We start from the raw sequence: 26923 nt of genomic DNA, 5'->3' as shown, positions 1-26923 counted from the left end.
TTTTTTTTCCATCAGCCTATTTAATGTCGTTTTCGAGATAGGCTGTGGCCAAACAGCGACAGTAAATTAATAAAATATTTGTGATCCATAGAAACACAAAATTCAGTCGCAAAAAGTGATATTTCGTCGTGGAGTCAGCATTGTTTTTATTGGTTACTCACAAATATTTACTTCGATAGAATCTCCAAAACTATTTTACATTATTGACCGGTATATGTCGTAACTGGCCATCAACGGAACGATTGAAAGCAGCGTCAGACGGTCGCTAAGTAATGTTTTGTCATACTAGCTAGCAACATTTGTTGACCATCTGATGCTGCTTTCAATGGTGGCCCATGTACGAGGTCGACCCTATTACGATACTTCCCCATTTGCGAGCAGAACCTACCACATCTGTATATAGGGTACTATGACGACAGGGTCGCCACCCATGAAAGCCATTTCAAAGTTAACGCCAGGTCAAGCCCACATCCGCCCCACCCACGTAGGCTCTCTTTCTGTGTCCAGTGCAAACGCATGGTCAATTTGACAAAGTTTTTCAGAGTGTTTGGGAATAATGTATTTGAGAAGGGATCTGGGAACCAACTTGGTATTTAACCCGGTGACTGCTGAAAACCGACTAAAAACCACGTCGTATCTGGCCAGCACACAAAAGTAGCACGTCAAGTCGTAATCATGCAGTCACTGAGATCAATCCAGATTTAATCGACAGAAATGTGTGTTGATTACGATTTGACGTGTTGCTCTTGCAAGGAGATACATTTTTTTAGTGTTTATGGTAACGATAATCGAAACTGAGTACCTGTAATTTATCTATCAGTAGTATAATTTCATTAGTACATGAAGAAGTGCATTGAAGATGGATTTTGGGCGGCAGTTGATGATGTCCAATTTCTGTGGTTATGTCAAAAATGTTACAGGGTTTAACAAAAAAGGTGTGACTAAACTCTCAGGAAACATAAATAAAATGTGTTGTATGGATATCAGTCCGGAAACGATTTATTTTCATTTTAGAGATCAGTTTCTGCTTCTCTCGATAACCCCATTCATCATGGAAAACAGAGGAACAGAACTACCAGCATTGAATAAAACGTTTTCTTATATGAAATATTTTTTGGTTAGAAAGTAGAGTGAATTGTAATTCGTAGATTCACCTGTCAGACTGTGTAGTTCCAACTGAACGAAGGTAAAATTGTCGTGTGACTCACTTCATTCCTTATGTTCACACGCAACTTACTTCATTGCATGTGTTGACATGTGACTATCTTATTTGCTCTACTAGCATCGAGCATAGCGCAGACTGTTTAGCGTTCATCACGAACTTTGCAGGCACATAGGATCAACTACTTTGTATTGATCGCGGATGAATCATTTAGTGGTCATCACAGACCCTACAAGTCCATACCATTAGGAATTCCATGTGCTGGAAGGCTGATGCAGAGGTCCTAGCTAACGGGAGTATTGCGAATGTTCCATTTGGGAAAGGGCTTTATACTGTACTGATACTTTCTTTTCCTGTGTGTTTCCAATGATTGACATTTGAAGAGCACGAACACGAATATCAAGTGTTTTCGCTCCCATGACCATGTAACATGTTTTATTCCCTTATGTGTGGGAAGCTTCCCTGAAAGTTTGGCCATACATTTTTGCTAGGTCGTGTATTTAGATAACTGAGTGTTCAGTTGGTTCTTGGGTGAACATTATTGTAATATTACGTACGAAAAACTTCCTAGTGTTTGGAAAAGTATATTTATTTGGTCATGATCCTGCATTCGCCTTCTTAGCCTGAAGATGGCGCAAGATGCTGAAAGCCGGTGCGTGACTGAATAAAAGTCACTGACAGAAAACAGAATGTCAACAGCAAGAAATTTGTCTAAGTAACATATTTAAGTGATTAACGTTGCAAGGTAACAGGTTCATGTAACCTCGAAAAAAGCCATTGCAAATGTGATATGCTGGTACGTTAATAACCAGTGCTACCGCCATAATGTTAAATCTAAGCTGACAAACGTTCTCGAATTTCGTCCTACCTGTTTCGGATGTCAGTTTTTGGGATGCAGTTCCATGCCTGTTGCAGTTGGTCGGTCAGTACATGGGTCGTTAACGCTGTTTGCAGATGACGCTGGAGTTGTCGTCCGATGAAGTCCCACATGTGGTCTACAGGAGACAGATCTGGTAATCGAGCAGACCAAGGCCACTGTCGACAGACTGAACAGCATGTTGGGTTACAACAGGGCTATGTGAGCGAGCACTATCCTGTTGGAAAACACCCCCTTGCATGCTGTTCATGAAGGGCAGCGCAACAGGTCGAATCACCAAACTGGCGTGGAATAATCACGAGAAGTTTGCTCCTGCTGTGATACGAAATCACATCCCAGGCCATAAGTGCAAATGTAGGTTCAACTTGTCTAGTAAACAGACAGATTGAAACGATAATTAAATCAAGACCTTAAGGTGCCGACAGGCGTTGATATACATCCACGGAGACAGTTGAAAATGGGTGACCAGACAGGGACTCGAACCCGGGATCTCCTGCTTACATGGCAGACTCTCTACCCATCTAAGCCACCGAGGGCACAGAGGATAGTGCGTCTGCAGTGATTTATCCCTTGCACGCTCCCCGTGTGACCCACATTCCCAACTTAATGTCCACACACTACATTCGTAGTGCCCCTACCCACTACACTCATTACTCACTGCAGAAATTCTTACCGAGTTCCGAAAGAGTTCGGGCAATGCGTGTGCACCCTCACAGAAGAAGAAGGTCAACGGCCGGTTAGCCTTAACTATATGGAGATGGTATCTGTTCTTTCGGACATCTCCATATAGCAGAAAAATGGTTCAAATGGCTCTGAGCACTTTGGGAATTAACATCTGAGGTCATCAGTCCCCTAGAACTTACAACTAATTAAACCTAACTAACCTAAGGACATTACACACATCCATGCCGGAGGCAGGATTCGAACCTGCGACCGTAGCGTCTCGCGGTTCCAGACGGTATCGCCTAGAACCGCTCGGCCACACCGGCCAGCTTCCATTTTAGCAGACAAATTGGTTGCAGGCCCTCAACTGGCCTCCTTCTAACCAACACACGGTGTTCATTGGCACCGAGGCAAGACCAACTGTCTTCAGAAAACACAACGGACCTCGACCCTGTCCTACAATGAGCTCTAGCTTGACACCACTGAAGTCTGAAATGGAAATATTTTAGGGTCAGTGCAACGAACGTTACTGGGCATCTGGCACCCAGCGTTTCTTGATGTAACCGATTTGTAACGGTTCGCTGTGTGGCTGTGGTGCCAACCGCTGCTGGAACTGTTGCTGCAGACGCCGAACACGACGTTCCCCCCTCTCGGAAATGCCTCGTGACCATCCGGAAACTGCTGTTCTCCTGATCGCCGCTGCCAGCAATCATTTACGGGGCTATATTCCTGCCAAGTCTTTCGGCAATATCTCAGAAGAAACAACCAACTTCTCGTAGCCTCATTACAAGACCTAGTTCAAACTGAGCTGTTGATAATGGGGATTTCGTCGTCTTAAAGACATTCTTGAGTAACGTCAGCTCATTAAGTCCAAGATAACTAACGCTCTCACGACTGTTACAGAGTGTGTTAATGCAAACCTGATTTTTATCGTCGTAGTAGAGCTACCAGCACTGCTCTTCTGCTACTGGAGGGCAATTTAAATGGTCGTAATCTTTCAGATGTAGCGACATGCCCACCAACTTTCGTTTGTCAAAAAAAATTGTTCAAATGGCTCTGAGCACTATGGGACTCAACATCTTAGGTCATAAGTCCCCTAGAACTTAGAACTGCTTAAACCTAACTAACCTAAGGACATCACACACACCCATGCCCGAGGCAGGATTCGAACCTGCGACCGTAGCAGTCCCGCGGTTCCGGTTTCGTTTGTCTTGGACAGCTCCTTATTGTTGGGATTTTATTTCCACCAGTGTAATTTGCAGAAAATTAGGAAGTTTTAGCCAACGGACTTGCCGCAGTGTTAAGACCAGTTTCCATCATATCACCGAAGTTAAGCGCTGTCGGGGTGGGCTGACACTTGGATGGGTCACCATCCGGTCTGCCGAGCGCTGTTGGCAAGCGGGGTGCACTCAGCCCTTGTGAGGCAAACTGAGGAGCTACTTGATTGAGAAGTAGCGGCTCCGGCCTCGGAAACTGACATACGGCCGGGAGAGCGGTGTGCTGACCACATGCCCCTCCATATCCGCATCCAGTGACGCCTTTGGGCTGAGAATGACACGGCGGCCAGTCGGTACCTTTGGGTCTTCATGGCCTGTTCGGAAAGAGTAGGATAGGAAGTTTTTCATATTTAATGTTAAAATAAAGGGTGTATTAAAAAACATAATCCGATTTCTAAAAATCATATTTATAGTGTTATTTGAGATATGTTGGAAAGAGCAGATGATGCTGTGGTGTATCGAGAGGTTGTAACAATGGAAAATTGTACTGAAATGCAGGAGGATCTGCAGCGAATTGACGCATGGTGCAGGGAATGGCAACTGAATCTCAATGTAGACAAGTGTAATGTGCTGCGGATACACAGAAAGATAGATCCTTTATCATTTAGCTACAAAATAGCAGGTCAGCAACTGGAAGCAGTTAATACCATAAATTATCTGGGAGTACGCATTAGGAGTGATTTAAAATGGAATGATCATATAATGTTGATTGTCGGTAAAGCAGATGCCAGACTGAGATTCATTGGAAGAATCCTAAGGAAATGCAATCCGAAAACAAAGGAAGTAGGTTACAGTACGCTTGTTCGCCCACTGCTTGAATACTGCTCAGCAGTGTGGGATCCGTACCAGATAGGGTTGATACAAGACATAGAGAAGATCCAACGGAGAGCAGCGCGCTTCGTTACAGGATCATTTAGTAATCGCGAAAGCGTTACGGAGATGATAGATAAACTCCAGTGGAAGACTCTGCAGGAGAGACGCTCAGTAGCTCGGTACGGGCTTTTGTCAAAGTTTCGAGAACATACCTTCACCGAAGAGTCAAGCAGTATATTGCTCCCTCCTACGTATATCTCGCGAAGAGACCATGAGGATAAAATCAGAGAGATTAGAGCCCACACAGAGGCATACCGACAATCCTTCTTTCCACGAACAATACGAGACTGGAATAGAAGGGAGAACCGACAGAGGTACTGAAGGTACCCTCCGCCACACACCGTCAGGTGGCTTGCGGAGTATGGATGTAGATGTAGATGTAGAGCAAACTCTCCGAGTTTACATGGTTCATGCTACCGTCTAATGCTCTGTGCTGTAGGAGGATCCACACCTTACCTACCACGAAAATCACGCTGAACAGTTGTTACTTACCCGCACTGTCCAAAACGTAGAACACACAACGCTTTCTGTTGCCCCGACACCCTTTTTACTAGAACTGTAGTAAGCGCATACTGCTGCCCATTACAGTTCTAGTAAAAACGGCGTCGGGACAACAGAAAGCGTTGGAGTCCTACGAGTTGCGCAGTGCGGCTCAGTAACAACCGTTCAGCGTGACTTTCGTACTACGTAAGGTGTGGATCCTCCTACGGCACAGAACATTAGACGATGGCATGAACAAATCCGAGGAACAGGTTGTTTGTGTAAAGGCAAATCGCCGAGCCGTTCCTGAGTGTCTGAGACAGACGTCAAACGCATCCGCCGTAGTTTCACAAGGAATCCGCCGTGCAGCTCGACAGCTCAAAATGCCCAAGATGTCGGTCTGGCGTGTGTTGCGTCGACGTTTACACATGAAACCATACAAAATTCAGCTACTGCAAGCCCTCCGTGAAGGTGACAAACAACCACGTGTTCAAATGTCTCTGAGCACTATGCGACTTAACTTCTGAGGTCATCAGTCGCCTAGAACATAGAACTAATTAAACCTATCTAACCTAAGGATACCACACACATCCATGTCAGAGGCAGGATTGGAACCTGCGACCGTAGCGGTCGCTCGACAACCACGTGTGGAGTTCTGTAATTTCGTTGTTGGCAAGATGGTGGATGAAGTTTTCTCCCACGTTTAGTATTTCGTGACGAGACAACAATGCATTCAAATGTGAAGGTGAACGGTCATAATGAGAAAATTTGGGGTATGGAACAACCACTGGGCATGGGTGTGTGTGTTATCTTTAGCGCTAAGTTACTTTAAGTTGTGTGTAAGTCTAGGGACCGATGACTTGAGCAGTTTGGTCCCTTAGGAAATCACACACATTTGAACATTTTTGAACAACCACTGAAGTTGTACAATATGAGAGGGACTCTCTGAAATTTAATGTGTTTTGTGCAGTGCCATGAGAAAAGCTCCATGGTCAATTTTTCTTTGCCAAGGCCACTGTTACAGGAAGCGCACATCTCGAGATGTTTGAGAACTTTCTTTTCCCACAGCTGGAGACAGATTCGAACGACTTCGTTGACCAACAGGATGGGGCGCCGCCACACTGGCATTTCGAAGAGCGGAAATTTTTAAATCTAAGAATTCTGAACGATGGATCGATCGCACTAAACCAAATGATTCATCCTTACAATACTGGCCCAAAGGTCACCGGACTTGACTGTATGTGATTATCTTTTGTGGAGGTTTAAAAAAGGCTCTGTTTATGTGTCTCCGTTACCAACAACAATGAATGAACTGAAACCACGCATAACAGCAGCTGTGGAAGCTATAACTCAAGACATGCACGCTGCAGTGTTGGAACAATTTAAAAATCGCTTTGAAATATGCCGTGCATCTCAAGGGGGACATATTGAACACCTACTGTTGTTGTTGTGGTTTTTAGTCCTGAGACTGGTTTGATGCAGCTCTCCATGCTACTCTATCCTGTGCAAGCTTCCTCATCTCCCAATACCTACTGCAGCCTACATCCTTCTGAATCTGCTTAGTGTATTCATCTCTTGATCTCCCTCTACGATTTTTACCCTCCACGCTGCCCTCCAGTACTAAATTGATGATCCCTTGATGCCTCAGAACATGCCCTACCAAACGATCCCTTCTTCTAGTCAAGTTGTGCCACAAACTCATCTTCTCCCCAATTCTATTCAATACCTCCTCATTAGTGTGATCTACCCATCTAATCTTCAGCATTTTTGTGAAACACCACATTCCGAAAGCTTCTATTCTCTTCTTGTCCAAACTATTTATCGTCCATGTTTCACTTCCATATATGGCTACACTCCATACAAATACTTTCAGAAACGACTTCCTGACACTTAAATCAATACTCGATGTTATCAAATTTCTCTTCTTCAGAAACGGTTTCCTTGCCTTTGCCAGTCTACATTTTATATCCTCTCTGATTCAGCCATCATCAGTTATTATGCTCCCCAAAAAGCAAAACTCATTTAATACTTTAAGTGTCTCATTTCCTAATCTAATTCCCTCAGCATCACCCGAGTTAACTCGACTACATTCCAATATCCTCATTTTGCTTTTGTTGATGTTCATCTTATATCGTCCTTTCGAGACATTGTCCATTCCGTTCAACTGCTGTTCCAAGTCCTTTGCTGTCTCTAACATAGTTACAACGTCATCGGCGAACCTCAAAGTTTTTTATTTCTTCTCCATGGATTTTAATACCTACTCCGAATTTTTCTTTTGTTTCCTTTACTGCTTGCTCAATATACAGATTGAATAACATCGGGGAGAGGCTACAACCCTGTCTCACTCCCTTCCCAATCACTGCTTCCCTTTCATGCCCCTCGCCTCTTATAACTGTCATCTGCTTTCTGTACAAATTGTAAATAGCCTTTCGCTCCCTGTATTTTACCCCTACCACCTTTAGAATTTGAAAGGGAGTATTCCAGTCAACATTGGGAAAATCTTTCTCGAAGTTTACAAATGCTAGAAACGTAGGTTTGAATTTCCTTAATCTTTCTTCTAAGATAAGTCGTAAGGTCAGTATTGTCTCACGTGTTCCAACATTTCTACGGAATCCAAACTTATCTTCCCCGAGGTCGGTTTCTACCAGTTTTTCCATTCGTCTGTAAAGAATTCGCGTTAGTGTTTAGCAGCTGTGACTTATTAAACTGATGGTTCGGTAATTTTCACATCTGTCAACACCTGCTTTCTTTGGGACTGGAATTACTATATTCTTCTTGAAGTCTGAAGGTATTCCGCCTGTCGCATACATTTTGCTCACCAGATGGTAGAGTTTTGTCAGATCTGGCTCTCCCAAGGCTATCAGTAGTTCTAATGGAATGTTGCCTACTCCCGGGCCCTCGTTTCGGCTCAGGTCTTTCAGTGCTCTGTCAACCTCTTCACGTAGTATCATATCTCCCATTTCATCTTCATCTACATCCTCTTCCATTTCCATAATATTGTACTTAAGTACATCGCCCTCGTATAGATCCTCTATATACTTCTTCCACCTTTCTGTTTTCCCTTCTTTGCTTAGAACTGTGTTTCCATCTCAGGTCTTGATATTCATACAAGTTTTTTTCTTTTCTCCAAAGGTCTCTTTAATTTTCCTGTAGGCAGTATCTATCAATAAAAAACTATAAAAAACCTTTATGAGTTTCCCCTCCATCAAAAACCAAAAATCATTGTATATGTCGTTTAGTTTCAGAAATATAGATGTGGCAAGTCGGATGATTCTTTTTGATACACCCTGTATTAAGTGTTATACATTACATGCTCTTTACTCTTTTTTGCTTTGGACGCGTCGGCACAACGTACGGGCTTCTCACCGACAGATCCCTTCCTGCGCTGACGCAATTCGTCCCTGTCGAGGCGACACGGGTGCGACTTCATCCGCGTCGGGCAAATTCTTCCGGATAGCTGGTGACGCGGCGGGGACGGACAAAGCGAGCGAGCCTCATTAGCTGCGAGCGGAGTGAGGGTGACACGGGGCGTCACGTGACGCAACGCACCGACCTGTGCGGAGCGGGGGATTTGCGGCCCCGCGGCCGCCTGCAGCCACTGACCGGGTGGTCCGCGCAGCACCGCGCTGCCCGGCGTTAAAAATGCAGGTAGCCGCGGCCGGCGCTCATTGTAGAAAAACGCGGCCCTCGCGTGGGCGGCGGGGCGGCGTCTCATGCAAAGTGTACGTGGGCCATCCCGGCCAGGGGCGGCGGCGTCATCAGAGCGGCGCCCGCCTGACGGGCTACAGCCGCGGCCGCTTCCTTTTTCATGAAGTGGGTGGGAGAGCGGAAGCCCGTCTGCGCGCGGGCGGACGCGCTCTCACCAAAAGTCACATCTCTTTTCACCAGACCGCCTACATTATTAGTACTGCGACGAAATAGCCGAAGCGAAACTAAGACCTCTTCTCGATTCTAGTGCTAAGACTTTGCGCTGTAGTTCTGTGTAAAGTAGTTGACATTTGACAGCTACCGGGATAGACTTGTCCCGGAATTTCCCTCGTAGTCTGATTTAATATGCCATGGACCGGCTTGAAGTGGCCGTTTTGACACAGCTTGAGTTTTGCAAGTTATTCAGTACCGCAGGTTTCGATACATTATTTCTCAAACAGAGGAACTATGGTTCGACAATGACAGCAAAACAGGATGCTAACGAATCAGCTTGCGGTGAGATGAGTGACCGTGGAAGGGCATGCTCTCTCCAGGCCCCACGGTTCGCTCCTTGGACCACGTTTTTCTCACCGAATAATGAATACTTACACTCAGGTGATATTACATTGAACACCTCCTGATGTCGCGTCGCACTTTCTTTTGGCCCGGGCCGAGCGGTTCTAGGCGCTACAGTCTGGAACCGCCCGACCGCTACGCCCGTAGATTCGAATCCTGCCTCGGGCATGGATGTTTGTGATGTCCTTAGGCTAGTTAGGTTTAATTAGTTCAAAGTTCTAGGGGACAGATGACTTCAGAAGTTAAGTCCCATAGTGCTCAGAGAAATTTGAACCATTTTTGAACTTTTGGCCGGCGAAGTGCGGAAACTCCGCTGCAGAAATATTTAGCCCTGCTGCATCTATAGCCGTCCATAATTGCGAAAGGCTGGCCCGTGTAGCACATTGTGCCCTCACTAACCTCTCTATTACGTCCCATAAATGATCTCGGTGTCCAAATGATTCGCTCGAATTACCTGCATTGTTCTTCAAACCAAATGTCCAACGATATGGTCTAGTGCCACTGATACAAATTCCACCGTTGTTTGCGAAAATTAAGTGCATTAAAGGCTGCGAATGGTCTCCAGGTAGCCGATTATAACCATTTCCATTCATAGATCGGTTCAGTTGGACCAGAGGACGTAGCCCATTCCATGTAAACATAGCTCATACCATTACGGAGCCATCACCAGCTTTCACAATGCCTTACTGACAGCTTAGGCCCATGGGTTTGTCGGGTGCGCGCCACACTCGAACCGTATCATCAGCTCTTACCAGCTGAAAAGGCGACTCGCTTGACCAGGCCACGATTTTCCAGTAATCTAGGGTCAAACCGAAACGGCACGAGCCCAGGACAGGTGCTGCAACGATGTCACGCTGTTAGCAAAGGCACTCGCGTCGGTCTCCTTCTGCAATAGCCCATTAACGCCAGATTTCGCAGTACTGTCCTAACGGATACCTTCGTCGTACGGTCTACATTGACTTCTGCAGTTATTTCACGTAGTGTTGCTTGTTTGTTGGCACTGACAACTCTACGTAAACGCCGCTGCTCTAGGTCAAGTGCAGGCCGGCGGCCACTGCGTTGTCCGTGGTGAGACTAAGTGCCTGCATTCAGTATTCTCGGGACACTCTTGACACTTTGAATCTCTGAATATGAAATTATCTAACGACATCCGAAATGGAATGTCCCATGCGTCTGGCACCATCTATCATTCCGCGTTCAAAGTCTTAATTCCCGTCGTGCAACAGTAATCACTTCGAAAACCACGTTAATCACCTGAGTGCAAATGAGATCTCTGGCGATGCATTGCTTTTTTACAACACGAGCACGCGAAAGCATCACCATCTGTAAACGTGCACATCGTCATCCCATCACTTTTTCGAACGACTCATCTTTTCGGACGAATCGACGTTTCATCTATCGTGTATAGTAAACCAATGTAAGAATTAGAGGGTCACAAAATCCTGTCGTCGTCTACGAACGTGAAAGAGACTCACCGAAACTGAGTGTTGCCCCGTTCCTGTTCACGGAGTTTATGGACCTTCGTTTTTCGCGGAGTCGACTGTTATACGAATGTCATAGTTGGACATGCAGAACATTTGATTGTTTCCTCACCTTCACAATGATTCCTTGATTTCACTTTCACACGTGACGGGACCCTGCCCCTTTTTCACCTTGAGGTGTGGCGTTATCTTCACCATCTCATAACGTTGGATTTGAAGAGGTGGGCAAGCCTTTCGGGTCACCAGACCTTACACCTTGCCATTTTTTTCTGTAGTGGTACGTAAGAGACAGTTTTTGTCCCTTCTATGACAGCTACTCTTTAGCAGCTGAGAAACCGAGTTCTTGAAGCTGTCGATTCAGTAAGGAAGGACCTGTTGATACCTGTGTGGGGTGAAATGGCTTAGCAATGTAGAGCAGCGCATGGTGCTCATGTTGAGTGTATGGTGTAGTATCTGTGCGAACATAGAACATTCAGCATTCCTATATCCAGTGACACGCGCAATGTGTTTCTGTCTTTTGTACTTTTTCTGTAATGAACTGAAATCTGCTCTTTTTGAATCACCTTGTATTTATGGTAGACGTACAATCTATACAACCACACAGACTGACTATACAAAATTGCGAGGATACGCCTAAAGATTTGAAAATTTTTCATTCTCAAAACCAGTTGATTTTGTTAAATAAATGTTATTATAGTACACCAAAGGTGTAAATTACGATTGCTTTTTCTATAATTCTTCTTGATGTGTGAGGGTATTTCGCCTGTCGGATACAACTTCCACTCAAAGAGTAACGGTTTTGTCATGGTCGGCTCTCTCAAAGACTCAGTAAAGGTAATTCTGAGGGAATGTAGTATTTACTTGTTGAGGGATCTCAGTTGATTTTCTATCCCTCGGTCACTTATTTCGGTGCGTGTTATTTTGTCGTTTTGTAAGTAGGCTGTTTAGGTTTTTATATTCGTAACGCCACGTAGCGCTCTGTATGAGAATCACTGGCTGTGCTGTGTCTAGTCTCTGGCTGGTTTGCATTGTTGTTGGCTATTGTAGTGTTGGGCAGTTGGCTGTTAACAGCGCGTAGCGTCGCGCAGTTGGAGGTGAGCCGCCAGCAGTGGTGGATGTGGGGAAGTGAGATGGCGGATTTTTGAGAGCGGATATCTGGACGTGTGTCCATCAGAAACAGTCTATTTATAAGAATGGATGTCATGAACTGCTATATATATTACGACTTTTGAACACTATTAAGGTAAATACATTGTTTGTTCTCTATCAAAATCTTTCATTTGCTAACTATGAACTATGCGTATCAGTAGTTAGTGCCTTCAGTAGTTTGAATCTTTTATTTAGCTGGCCGTAGTGGCGCTCGCTGTATTGTAGTAGTTCGAGTAACGAAGGTGGTATGTGATTTTTGAGGTATGTGATTTGTGAAAGGTATAGGTTAATGTTAGTCAGGGTCATTCTTTTGTAGGGATTTTTGAAAGTCAGATTGCGTTGCGCTAAAAAATATTGTGTGTCAGTTGAGTGTTGATCAGAATAGGTAAAGAGCGAAATGTCTGAGTAAGTTCAGTTTCGCTCAGCTGTTTGAAAATCAAATAACGCAAGGGATTTACCAGCACAGTAATGCACTAATTTTTCTTAGGGGACGTTACAGTTTGTCTAACGTTTTAAAGATGGGCTACAGTGCGACCTTTCTCTGCGAAACAGTTTTGTAAACGGACGTTAACTATTTCAGTCTGTTCTCTATCAACCTCCGTTTCATGCTGTTATGGTCACAGGGTGACTGGCAGATGACTCTGATCCGTTTAACTAAACTGATATAAAACGTAAATGTCTTAGGATTTTCTGCCAAGAAGGCATCGAGATCTCTTCATGTGCTGGCTATTCTAGAAGTTCTCTGTCTGGAAACGGTGAGAAATGCTTGCATTCGATATATTTCTGATGGTCGACTTTTGTGTCATATTTGACTGTTTTATGCACAGTATTCCTAGCTAAGTGCTGTAAAGCGCACTGTTTTTTCAAACACTCTGCCTCCTCTACCAGTTTTCAACGTATACTGTCCCACATATCTTTCTTCGACCTTAACGAACTTGTCTGAATAACACAGCAGGGCCGCTCTTTCCTATAAGAGCACAATCTTTTCTCTTGTACTCCATTCTCTTGAAGTCCTTTTTAATAGCACGAACCCATTGCCGAATTGACGTCCCTCACTATTTCAGAGAACTGTAAATCTTCTCTTGCCTCTAAGGACAATGAATGACGAACAGGGGTTGGACAAGGTATTTCACACCGTCTCTTCATCTCGGGTGCCTCTAGGATGCGTTACAATGCAGACTGTTGTATAAAGAGTCTTACGTGACGGCGCCAGTGTCCTCTTGTAGGAAAGTATTGCCTTAAGTAGCAAATACGTTGCTGTAAGTAATTCTCGGTGCTGCGACAACTGCAGTCTGTAGCGATGGTATTTTGTAGTGGTATGCGTGCCTTTTCCGACTGAGATCTGAGCTGCCTGTGATGCGTTTTAACCCCGAACGTCAAAGGACTGACCAGATGAAATGTTTCGTGAAACACGAGTATAAACTGCGTCTTGAAACAGTGAGAAATGCCCTACAAGCTGAAATGCCATTCGTTCCATGACAGGAAATTATTGCGTTATTCCTGGATCTGCTCATGGTACACAGATAATATATTCGCTAGTTCATTTGGTGTTTTGGTTCGAGGTGAATGCATCTGGCAGGCAGTCAAAACGTACAGAGCAAACCCTCTAAGCCGATGAGAGAGTCTGGTGAGAGGTGTGTAACCAAGATGTTGGTGGGAGTTTCCCAGGATGGGCACGTCTGTAGTTCTCCCCGGTACTGGGTTGTAGAATGGGGATGACCTTGCCTGTAACGATGCACAAATGCCAGTCTGAAGGAATAGGTGTGCCGTGCTGATTTCAACCATCGCAATCCTGTGTTTTAAGCACACGTGACATACAAACAAAGCCAATATACGCGAGACGTCTGTGGGTATAGACTGATCTAGGCATGGAAAAGCAGTTTCTTGGTAGCCTATTATGTACGTCATTTGTTTCCAATTTGTCTCAGTTCACTTATGACTGTTTCGTGCCGTTGCGTCACCGTAGTGTTTTGAAGCTCCTCCAAATCTTCTTGGCATTTTCGTACTTTAATAAATTAGATGAATCCGCTTGCAAGAACGTAAATTACTAGAAACTGCTCTGGATGTGTGCCTCGTAGAAGAGTATATATCAGCTGATAGCGGTGGCAGCTACTCCACTCTGCATATTTTATTTCTAACGGTTACCCACTTCGGCCGAAATCGATTATATCGATAAGTTATGTCATCTTCACAGTGCTTGGCCTACACAAATATGTAAAATTGTTGTTTCTCCCAGGGAGATAATGCTTCCGTCTTATGAAAGTTTTCTCATATTAATAAAAAGCTTTATCAACTAATTCACATTGTTTTATTGCAATTGTAGGTTTCCAGAAATTATTTTTCCTCCGACATACGCAGTAATTAATAGTCGTACTCATTTTAGCACGAACCAAAGAGAAATTAATTCTGAATAATGTTAAGGGGGAGGGGTAAAATGCGCATAAATTTATCGGAATGTTGAAGTGTGTATCTCAATTCTCACCAACAATTACCCACAATCAGAAGTAGTACCGTTTCGACGGGCGCTTTAGTTGACAAATATGAATATTTTACGAAGCTTCTCATTTTATTTTAACTTGCTAAAGGCATTAAAGAAATGGAAGCTTGAAAATAAATTTGACGTGGATACTCCACTGCATAAAATTAAAAGTAAACATACCGGGGGCTGAACGATGGATATCCACATCGATACAGTTTTCTCTACATTAACTCCTTTGCTCAAAATACGAACCTACATTGGGGTGTCCTAAAATCTTTAGAAACTGCTGTTGTCGTTTTTGCACACGGGTTTGATGATGAGTCACTGAGCTCAGTCACATGGACTAAATGTCAAGGAGTAAATGTGATGTAGGAAGAACATATAAAATCAGTTTGCAGAGAAGCTAAGTAAATTTATTTTATGTTTTGAGAGGATTATGGTCAGGTGTGGTTCAGTTATAACGGAGAAGGCTTTTCTTCGAGCATTAGAATATTAGGATATCGTTTCCATCACTCGAACGGCAACGTGGGCGCAGAGACTGTCGACCACGTAGGATTATGTGTGAGGATCATACGAATCCTCGACTGTTTTCCATCGCCCCATAGGACAGGTTTCGGGGCTACGGCTCCACGTTCCTCTGTTAGGGGTATTTTCTACGCTAAAAAGTGAGTTTGGAATTCCAGCTTGCCCTGTAGGTCCTTGCTTTTGGAATTCCCCTCGTATTTTTTTTGGTGTCGACAGTGTTTGCTAGTGTGACATTCAGTTCTGCAGTGGCTTTTGCAGCCGTCGCTCACTTACTTCTATTCACTCTCCTCTTCAATGACCGTCCCTCACGTTCACTCAACAGAAACCTTCATCCGCGCTTTAAAGTAGCGGATTGCGTTTCTCCACTTTCCCTGTATGTGATATTAATCTTCGTTAGGTACCTCTTGAAACAACAAACAATTCGGCTATCTAGGTTTGGCAAGCACCCTCCAAACAAGCACCAAGAATTTGCCCATATTCGAATGCAATCACAACTACAAAGAACGATGTTTTGACCACTACTGACACATTGAACGTATTGAGATCGTTCGTGGTCAAATACAACAGCGCAAAACTGCATGCTTAGATAGAATCTGCATTTACTTTCAAGCATGAATTTCTCGCAGCCTTTCCATATTTCTGTCCAACACCTGTTCGTCATTCATTGTCTTTGGTGGTCAGAGAAGTTTTTCAGTTCTCTGAAATAATGAGCGAGGTCAATCCGGCATTGGGTTCGTGTTATTGGAAAGTACTGCAAGAGAATGGAGTAGACGAGAAAAGATGGTGATGGTTCAAATGGCTCTGAGCACTATAGGACTCAACTGATGAGGTCATAAGTCCCCTAGAACTTAGAACTACTTAAACCTAACTAACCTAAGGACAACACACACATCCGTGCCCGAGGCAGGATTCGAACCTGCGACCGTAGCGGTCGCGCGGTTCCAGACTGTAGCGCCTAGAAACGCTCGGCCACCAGCGGCCGGCAAAGATGGTGATGTTATGGTAAAGATAGGCCCTGCTGTTCTATTCAGACTAGTTCGTTAAGGTCGAAGAAAGATATGTGGGATAGTATACGTTGAAAACCGGTACAGAAAAACTTGCTTTTCTGCACGTAGCTAGGAATTCTGTGCATAAAATAGTCAAATATGATACAAAAGTCGACCATAAGAGATATATCGAGTGCAAGCATTTCTCACCGTTTCCAAGCACCATGACCTTTCCAGACAGAGACCTTATAGGTGGGCCAAAATTTAAGATCGCACTGTAGTCCCTTCTTTAAATCGTTACACAAACGACAAAATAACACATACTGAAATAAGTGACCAAGGGACAGAAAATCAACTGAGATCCCTCAATAAGTAAATACCACATGACCGAGAGGGGTGTACAAATGGGATTCTAGAAGATTATACGAAAGAATTTGCCCGTATTCTAGCAGTGGTGTATTGTAGGTCTCTTGAGAAGCGAGGCTTTTCCCAGTTATTGGAAAAAAAAAACCGATCAAGACGGGTTGTCGAACAGACTCACATTACTACAGTCCTAGTTCTCTGATTCGGTCTGTCGTATAATTTCGGAACATGTTTTACGCTCGCATATTATGACATTTTTGGAGACCGAAAATCTCCACTGTAAGAGGGTTCCGAAAACAACGATCGTGCGAAACTCATCCCGCTCTGTTCGTCCACGAGACTGAGAAAGCAGTAGATAAAGGTGTCCAGGTCGAAACAGTTCCTCGCTGCAGTGTAGTGAACGAAATTCGAGCCCACGGAACGTCAGTCCAACTGCGTGATTGTACTGAAGAGTTTCTAGTGAACAGGACACGTCATTTTCCATTGTAGAGAAGTATCGAGAGGTAAAACTAACTTCTAACACGCCATAAGAGAGTGTTACAGGACCAGTGCTTTTGACAACATGTTCAAATGTCCTAGTTGATAACGCCGGAAGCTCCTTGAGGGTTTTCGCAGAAAGATAAGCATCCAGCATAGTGGTGTCCTTTACTGTGCAAATTCCGAGAGTTGATGCTGTTGTATATAGAGAGGTCGCAACGCTACAAAATGGTAACAAAATGTAGGAAGACTTGCAGAAGATCGAGTTTTGGTGTGGGGATTGGAGACATAAATAAGTGTAACGTATAGTGAAAACTTAGGCAGGAGAACCCATTAGTGTATGACTACCCGACTGTAAAACAATCACTGAAAATAGACACGTCAGCAAAATATTGAAGAGCATGCATACGGAGCGATTTGAGGTGGAGCGACCATATAAAATTAATCATGGGTAAGGCAGATATGAGGGGGCAACGGCCTTGCCTCAGTGGATACACCGGTTCCCGTGAGATCACCGAAGTTAAGCGCTGTCGGGCGTGGCCGGCACTTGGATGGGTGATCATCCAGGCCGCCATGTGCTGTTGTCATTTTTCGGGGTGCACTCAGCCTCGTGATGCCAATTGAGGAGCTACTCGACCGAACAGTAGCGGCTTCGGTCAAGAATACCATCATAACGACCGGGAGACCGGTGTGCTGACCCCATGACCCTCCTATCCGCATCCTCCTCTGAGGATGACACAGCGGTCGGATGGTCCCGGTGGGCCACTTGTGACCTGAAGACGGAGTGAGTGATGGCATATATGAGACTGAGATGCATTGGAAGAATCCTGAGGAAATGTAGTCCGTGAACAAAGGAGGATGCTTACAAAACACTCGTTCGACCCATAGTTAAATACTGATCTCCAGTCTGGGATCGGTATCAGATACGATTGATAATCGAAATAGAAAAGAAGTAAAGAAGAGTTTCGTTGCGGTTTCATGTAGAAAGTGCGAAAGCGTCACAGGGATTTTGAATCGGTGGCAGTTGCTGAAAGTTAAGCATCCTGCATGGTGGTGTGGTTTACTGTGCAAGTTCCGGAGAGTACGTCGCTAGATGAGTTACCGATATATTGCTTCCTCCTACGTCGTCGTCGTCGTCGGCTGATACTCGAACCCGAGATTTCATTTCTCTCCTGAGATTTGCTTTGTCATGGTTCAGGCGTGGAAGTGTCGTAGCAATCCAGTCCTAGCGTGGAACAGGCGGCCATAGACATTACATCTGATGTAAGGTGGAGGACGTGGCTGAGCCTGAAGGAGTTTACGTGTCCGGCGTTTGTCATTCTCCATTCTTCGACGTTCCAGCTCAAAGTTTTGAAGAGCATTTGAGGTAACTGAGCGCCAGCGACTTCGATCTTCTGCTATTGTGGACCAGTTACTCGGATCAATGTTCAAGTTTTTCAGATGTTTCTTGTACTGATCCTTATAACGTTTGAGAGGGGCACCTCGTGGCATTTTACCTGTGCTCACTTCGCTGTACAGCATTTGGCTTGGAAGTCTATCATTTTTCATCCGCTGGACATGTCCGAGCCATCTGAGTTGATGCCCAATGATAAGAGCTTCCATGCTATACGTATATCTCACGAAAATACCATGAACTCAAAGAGGCTTAATAGCAATTGTTCACCCTACAAATCATTCGCGACTGGAACACGAAAAGGCGAAATGGCAGTCGTAAACAATGTATCATCCGCCACCGGCCGCTGTGGTCGAGCGGTTCTACACGCTTCAGTCCAGAACCGCGTGACTGCTACGGTCGCAGGTTCGAATCCTGCCTCGGGCATGGATGTGTGTGATGTCCTTAGGTTAGTTAGGTTAAAGTAGTTCTAAGTTCTAGGGGACTGGTGACCTCAGATATTAAGTCCCATAGTGCTCAGAGTCATTTTTGAACAGGCAGCAGGTGTCAGCGCAGCTCTAGCAGTGGAAGGTAAATAAATCCTGGAGGAGGGGGGAGGCGCGGACAACAGTGCAGTTGTTGGCGTAGTTCGGAAACGGATTGATTCATCGGATACAGAATATATGATCACTGACTGTCGCGCCCAGGGTAGAAGCATTTCCGAAATGGCTAAACTTGTAAACTGTTTTCGTACTGCCGTCGTTAAAGTATACCGCGTATGACAAAATGACGCTATCCAAACCTAGAGCCGAGGCATCTGTGCTGCACTATGGGGCTTAGAAGCGCAGGGGTCCATAACGTCTGTGGAAATGCGCACAGGTGAATAGGAGTGCAATTGTAGAACAAACTACCATCAATATAAACCAAGAGGCTACCAACAGCGTCTCCTCAACGACCATTCGGCGAGCGTTGGTACATATGGGCCTCCGCAGCTGGTGCCTGATTCAGGCACCACGCACGCTGAGTGCTGTTCATCAGTGGCGAAGGCTGGAATTTGCACTCCAATACTGCAAATAGGGTCCAGTGAGCGGCGACGAGAGACCGTTCCAGATGAATCACGTTTTATGTTTCATCATCGTGAAACGTCTGAAAGTAAGCACCCTGCAACCATCGTCGGAGGGATCGTTGTGGTCTGCGGAATGTTTTAATGGCATTCCGTGGGTGATATCGTCATTTTGGAAACCACCGTGGACCAGCAAAAACATGCATCTGTGCTTGGGGACCATGTTCTCCCTTACATGCAGTTGCTTTTTCCTCGGCGCTGAGGCATCTACCAGCAGGACAATGGAAAGTGTCACGCATCTCGCACTATATATGCATGGTTTAAAGAAGGCCTCTATGAGATAACTATAATCCCCTGGCCTTCAGACTACGCAGATTTTAAGGCAATCGAGAAGCTGTAGGACCACCTCGCTCTGACAGTTCGCGCCACTAAGTGTCATCCGAGAAACCTAGCACAGCTGGCCACGGCACTTGAGTCGGCATGGCTTATCCCTGCCGGTACCTTCCAGAACCTAACTGACTCCCTCCCCGCACGTCTTGCAGCGCTCCGTGCTAAAGAAGTTAGTTGTTCAGGCTACTGACGGGTGATCACATTAATGTGACAGCACGGTTTAGTACGCAAGGAAAATTCACACCGTTTATTCAGTCAATTGTCTTTTGCAGAAGGTCTATGTGAGTACAATGTGCATCAAGAACAAAAGGCAGAAATGGTACTTATCAATGGCAGATGTAAGTTAGCAGAACAATAATTTCAACAACGTTTTCTTATTTGCAATACAGATACATGTAGTAGAGTCGACTGGTACTTTTAAACGATATGATGCGTTTGGTAAAGGCATTCCTTGGTTAAAAACTGTATCTATTGTTCCTGATCTATATTAACGACATAGGAAACAATCTGAGTAGCCATCTTAGATTGCTTGCAGATGATGCTGTCATTTATCGTCTTGTAAAGTCATCAGATGATCAAAACGACTTGCAAAATGATTTAGATAAGTTATCTGTATGGTGCGAAAAGTGGCAATTGACTCTGAACAAGGAAAAGTGTGAAGTTATTCACATGAGTACTAAAAGGAATCAGCTAAATTTCAATTACGCGATAAGTCACCCAACTCTGAAGGCTGTAAATTCAACCAAATACTTAGGGATTACAATTACAAATAACCTCAACTGAAACGAAAACACAGATAATATTGTGGGTAGAACAAACCAAAGACTGCGATTCACTGGCAGAACACTTAGAAGGTGCAACAGGTCTACTTAAGGCTGCTTACACCACGCTTGTCCGCCCTATTCTGGAGTATAGCTGTGCGGTGTGGGATCCGCATCAGGTGGAACAGAAGTATGACATCGAAAAAGTACAAAGAAGGGCAGTTCTCTATTATTGCGAAATAGGGGAGATAGTGTCACAGACATGATACTTGAATTGAAGTGGCAATCATTGAAACAAAGGCGTTTATCGTTACGACGGAATCTTCTCATGAAATGTCGATAACCAGTTTTCTCCTCCGATTGCTAAAACATTCTGTTGGTACCCACCTACATAGGCAGAAAATATCGTCACGATCAGGGCTCACACAGTAAAATTTAATTGCTCGTTTTTCCCGCGTGCCGTTCGAGAGTGGAACGGTAGACAGACAGCTTGAAAGTGGTTCATTGAACCCTCTGGCAGGCACTTTATTGTGAATAGCAGAGTAATCACGTAGATGTACATGTATCAACACTACTTTTCTTTTATTGTGGTTGACTGTAGGCGTAATGCTAATCAGGTAGAGGAACTCTGGTGGGTACCTACTAGATAGATATTTTCTCGTCTTTCGTTGCTTCAGAAAGCAGAATATCTCAACCCAACGTTACGCAGTCGTCGAAGAACTCATACAAGCCGCAGAAGTTAATATTCTCGCTTCGGTTGCAATGAATCCGCAAGCGAGTGTACGACAACAGAATATTGGCATTCTAAAACCAATACACATCGCATTCTAACAAGTCGACAGTTACATCCGTTTCATGTACACTTCCAAGAATTCCATGGGAATTCTCACCAATGAAAACCCCATCTTGGACGTTATTTTTTCCAATGAATGTTCTTTCTCAAAGGAAGAACAGGTAAATACAAACAACAAGCATTATTGGACTGTCGAGAAACCATAAAGCTTATTAAAGTGGAAAATCAGGGAGAACTGAGAGTTAATGTATGGAGTCGGATGCTTGGTACTACAAGTTTTGATCTTTATTTCTGCAGTAGTAACCTAGACGATAGAGTATCCCACTCAAATAGCCGAACACGCTAAAGCGCCCGCTTCAGGGACACAGGGAGATACACTGTCCCCTAATCGAACCTCCCTGCGAACACTCGGTCCACTCGTTCAAAACCTGGACATAATAGAATAATCGATACAAAAACCCACAGAACTGTGTTCTTTTTCAATTCTCTGAATAGATGATAAGTAATACGATGTCAGAAGTACAAAATTAAAAGGGTGGATCTAATTCTGTGGATCAAAAATTAAAAACTTATCACATTCGAGTAAAACTTCGAGCGTATTGTGAATTTGCTAACGGCGAATTAGAGGTCGAATTTGCCGCGCTGAAATGCACCAAAAACGTGCATATACGTGCACGCAAATACGTTTGAACTCGTTAACTATACTATTAAGGTACTAGGAGAGCCATTTACAAAATTGGAGTCACGCGAAGACAACTTAGTAGCCAACTCTTTCGGATAATCTGAGGTCGTTTACCTTGAAGTCGATAGACGTTATTACACCGGTTAAAAATGTCATAAACGTACCTTCTGGGGTGCTACACATCGTAGTTTATCCTGAACACTGGGCAGAATCGCTGAAAAATTTGTCGTTCCCCGATTCATTGTTTTCAGTCGACTGTCACGGCATGCATCATAGCGACTTGAGACTGGAATGACATCGTAGCATTGGACAAGTGCGTACCACTGCAATCTCCACAAGATTTCGCGGGACTGAAGTCGGAACGCGCATCTATTTTTCCTATTTTTCCCAAGTTTTGAAGGGAGTTGTGGTGGCTTACCGACGGGAGCCGGTGTGGCAGCCAATGTGGATGTGGATTTTGGCTGTTTCTCGCGTTCATCTACGCGAATATGGCACAGGTACATACCTCAGATACACGCTACGCAAACATTTTAGAAACATTCTCACACTTGGACATGACAGCAGTAAACGCAGACAGATGGAGTACACAAATTCCGTAGCACTAGAAAGTATGACTGTTGATTTTTTTTACAAATATCGGTTATCTGATATATCGATAATTGGAAAATATATTGTTATCAGATCTCGATGTATCGATAGAACTATATATCATTATAACGGTGGAGAAAGTACCGACGTACCGGCCTACAAAAAATCGGCTGAACATTGTAAATATACTCCCGGTTATAGAGCTCTATAATTAAGTACTGATTTATTACTAGGAAGGGCATACGGTCACCCACTACTACTTATAATGTCAAATTCGAATAACACGTGAGTTTGGCGCCCCATAAACCAAACATCATCATTTTCATCATTTCATTGCCTCCTCCCGCTTACTCTGTCGCCTTCTCCTTGCTTTCAACCCTCCTGTGCCGTCCTCTCTCTCTCTCTCTCTCTCTCTCTCTCTCTCTCTCACACACACACACACAACACACATACACATACACACACACAAAACACACAAAACAACCCTCCCCCTTCACGCCAAATCAAGAAATCAAGTACGTTTACATCTGCTCCTCACCACATGAACTCGCAACACGTAGTGCTACACTACGTGAAACCAGCACCGCTGTCCAAGTAAACATCAACAATAACGTGACATCTTTCGATGAGGAGGGTGTCAAAGGCTTTCATAAATTTTGGAACATACGAGAACCGATGAGTGTTAATTGAAAAAGGAGTGAAATCAGTGTTTAGAATTTCAGCACTAAAGGAATCACACGAAGACCCACAAAAACTAAGTATAGAACATGTACTATTCTTACCCTACGGAAACACAAAGAAAAACAAACACACTTTGAGCTAGTAAACATTTTTGGACCAATTATCAGTTGATGTGCCTTCAGGTCATAAAACACATAAAAAAGGCGAATGAAAACAAATTTTCTATTTGCACCAACAAATAAAACCTGAACTCTTACGAATTCTTTTGCCTGGAAGCAAATGTAACAGAATTAAGTTAACGAAATATACTAAGCATATGCGGTTATGTTGTAGGCCAAAGTTTCTAGATTCATGAATTCCTATGAACAAATAGTGCTATGATGAAAATGTATCGACTTTGTATTAAAAACATGAAAGGAGATGTATTTGTAATAAATTTATTTGAACATTCGCTCCATAAAGCTGAGTGAACATATAGAGTAGCTTCGCTTATCCTACTTCTTTTTGAAACTATGTTGTTCCTATGACGCTGCTTGCCGTCAGACTGATACATTCAGTGTGTACCAGACCTGCACGATGAATCTGCCGGCTCCGTAGCAACTGCAAAATCTTCATTGCGAGTAATATCATAGGAGCTGAATTTCTGTGTTAAACTATTTTTTTATTGTCATCAGTCTTCTGATTGGATTGATGCAGCCCGCCCCCACGAAATTCTCTCCTCTGGCAACCTTTCCATCTCAGAACGGCACTTGCAACCTACGTCCACAATTATTTGCTGGACGTATCCCAATCTCTGCCTTCCTCTACAGTTTCTCCCAGCTCCACCTCCCTCTAATACCGTGGAAGTTAATCCCCTGAGGTCTTGACAGACGTCTCACCATCCTGTCCGTTCTCCTTCTCAGTGTTTTCCACTCATTTGTTTCCTTTCAAATTATCAGTCTACCTGATCTTAAACATTCGTCTGCAGCACCACATCTCAAATCCTTCGATTCTCTTCCTTCCCGGTTTCCCCACAGTTCATGTCTCACTAACATACAATGCTGTACTCTAAACGTACATTCTTAGAAATTATTTTCTCAAATCAAGGCCTGTGTTTGATACTAGTAGGTTTCTTATGGCCAGGAACACCCTATTTGCCAGAGCCAATCTGCTTTTGATGTCCTCTTTGCTCCGTCCGCCATTGGATATTTTGCTGCCTAAGTTGTACATTATCCTTAACTTCAGCTACTTCATTACTATCAATCCTGATGTTAAGCTTTTCGCTGTTCTCGTTTCTGCTGCTCCTCATTACTTTCGACTTTCCTCGATTTACTCTCAGTCCGTATTCTGTATGTTATGTGTTGACAGAAGTGCCGACACAGTGTTATTTTGAATGGCCGAATAGGCACGCTATAATCTCACCCAGAATATCGTGAAGTCTGAAACAGGATGCTCAATGAATGCTAATAAGAAAAGTACGTTGCTTTGGGAATACTTAACTTTAATCCATCCTTTTGGTATACATCGTTTATGGTGAATACAAGTAAGACTCTCTCCAGATATGGTTAACTGCGCCTTGCTAGGTCGTAGCTATGGACTTAGCTGAAGGCTATTCTAACTGTCTCTCGGCAAATGAGAGGAAGGCTTCGTACGTCTAGTCGCTAGCAATGTCGTCCGTACAACTGGGGCGAGTGCTAGTCCGTCTTTCTAGACCTGCCATGTGGTGGCGCTAGGTCTGCAAGTACTGACAGTGGCGACACGCGGGTCCGACATGTACTAATGGACCGCGGCCGATTTAAGCTACCACCTAGCAAGTGTGGTGTCTGGCGGTGACACCACACTGTACTCATTAGACAGTCCATCCATTCTACAGATCACGCATTCTTCTTTACTTTAACTCAGGATACCAGTGTCATTAGCAAATCGTATCGTTGATGTCCTTTCTACATGAATTTTAATTCCACTCCTGAACATTTCTTCGATTTCCATCTCTGCTCTTTCGATGTAGAGACTGAACAGTGGGGACGAAAGGCTAAATCACGGTCTTACGCCCTTTTTAATTCCAGCACTTCGTTCTTGGTCGTCCATTCTAATTATTCCCTCTTGGCTCTTGTACATATATTACCAGTCTCTCCCTACAGCTTACCCTTATTTTTCTCAGAATTTCTTACATCTTGCAACATTTTACATTTCAGAACGCTTTTTCCAAGACGACAAATCCTGTGAACATGTCTTGATTTCTCTTCAGTCTTGCTTTCATTATCAACTGCAACGTCATTATTGCCTTTCCTAAAGCAACTGACCGTCATCAACACATCTTCAATTTTTTCTTCCACTCTTCTGTGTATTATTCTTGTCAGCAACTTGGATGCATGAACTGTTAAGCTGATGGTGCGGTAATTCTCTGTCTCTCTCTCCCTCTCTCCTAAATCGTTTTGTGTCTCCTTCTATTACATGAGACAAATTCACAAATTATTTCATACCTCAGCGACCTCTATTTCTGTATTTCTAATTCCTCGAACATTTTTGTGCTTCCTTCTTTCATCGATCAACTGAAGTATTTCTTCTATTATTCATCGTTTCTTTGCAGTTACCTTCTTCGTACCTACGTTTTCCTTCTAAACTTCAGTGATTGCCCTTTTTAGATATGTCTACTCCTCTTCAGTTGTACTGCCTACAGAGCTATTCCTCATTGCCGTGTCTATAGTCTTAGAGAAGTTGCACCGTATCTGGCCATTCCGTAGTGCTTATGTATCCCACGTCTTTGCGTATTGATACGTCCTGACTAATTCCCTTAAACTCCAGCTTACTCTTCATCACTACTACGTTGTGATCTGAGTCTGTATCTACTCCTGGGTACGTCTTGCGATTCATTATCTGATTATGGAAACTCTGTTTGACCATGATGTAATCTAACAGAAATCTTACAGTATCACTCGGCCTATTCCAAGTATACTTCCTACTCTTCTGATTCTTAAACTGATTATTCGCTATTACTAGCTGAAATTTATTACAGAACTCAACTGGTCTTTCTTCTCTCTCATTAATTGCCCAAGCCCGTATTCAGCTGTAACCTTGTCTTCTACTCCTTCCCCTACAACTGTATTCCAGTCTCCCATGACTTTCAGATTTTAATCTCCCTTCACGTACTGTATTATCCTTTCAATACCCTCAAATACTTTTTTTATCTCTTCACCTTCAGATTGGGATGTCGGCATGTATACCTGATCTATCGTTATTGATGGAGGTTTGCTGTCGGTTCTGATGAGGCAACCCTATCACTAATGAGTTGACAGAAACACTCTCTGCCCTACCTTCCTATTCATAACGAATCCTACTCCCGTTACACCATTTTCTGCTGCTGTTGATATTACCCTATACTCATCTGACCAGAAATTCTTGTCTTCTTTCCATTTTACTTCAATAACCCCTACTATATCTAAATTGAGCCTTTGCATTTCCCTTTTCAGGTTTTCTAGCTTCCCTACCACGTTGAAGCTTCTGACATTTCACGCCCCAACCCGGAAAACATTACCACTTCGGTGGTTATTCGATCTTT

General features: G+C 43.8%; 1 protein-coding gene and 1 pseudogene across 1 annotated transcript in view; one reads left to right on the top strand and one right to left on the bottom strand.

Moving 5' to 3' along the window:
* LOC126188618 (opioid-binding protein/cell adhesion molecule homolog) overlaps window positions 1-26923 on the bottom strand; it is a 342397-nt gene that overhangs the window by 28089 nt on the left and 287385 nt on the right. The window lies entirely within an intron of this gene.
* On the top strand, window positions 17525-17642 carry LOC126189072 (5S ribosomal RNA; annotated as a pseudogene).

This window comes from Schistocerca cancellata, chromosome 5 (genome assembly GCF_023864275.1).
Source record: "Schistocerca cancellata isolate TAMUIC-IGC-003103 chromosome 5, iqSchCanc2.1, whole genome shotgun sequence".
Classification (NCBI taxonomy): domain Eukaryota; kingdom Metazoa; phylum Arthropoda; class Insecta; order Orthoptera; family Acrididae; genus Schistocerca; species Schistocerca cancellata.
This window is presented reverse-complemented; position numbering and strand designations above follow the sequence as displayed.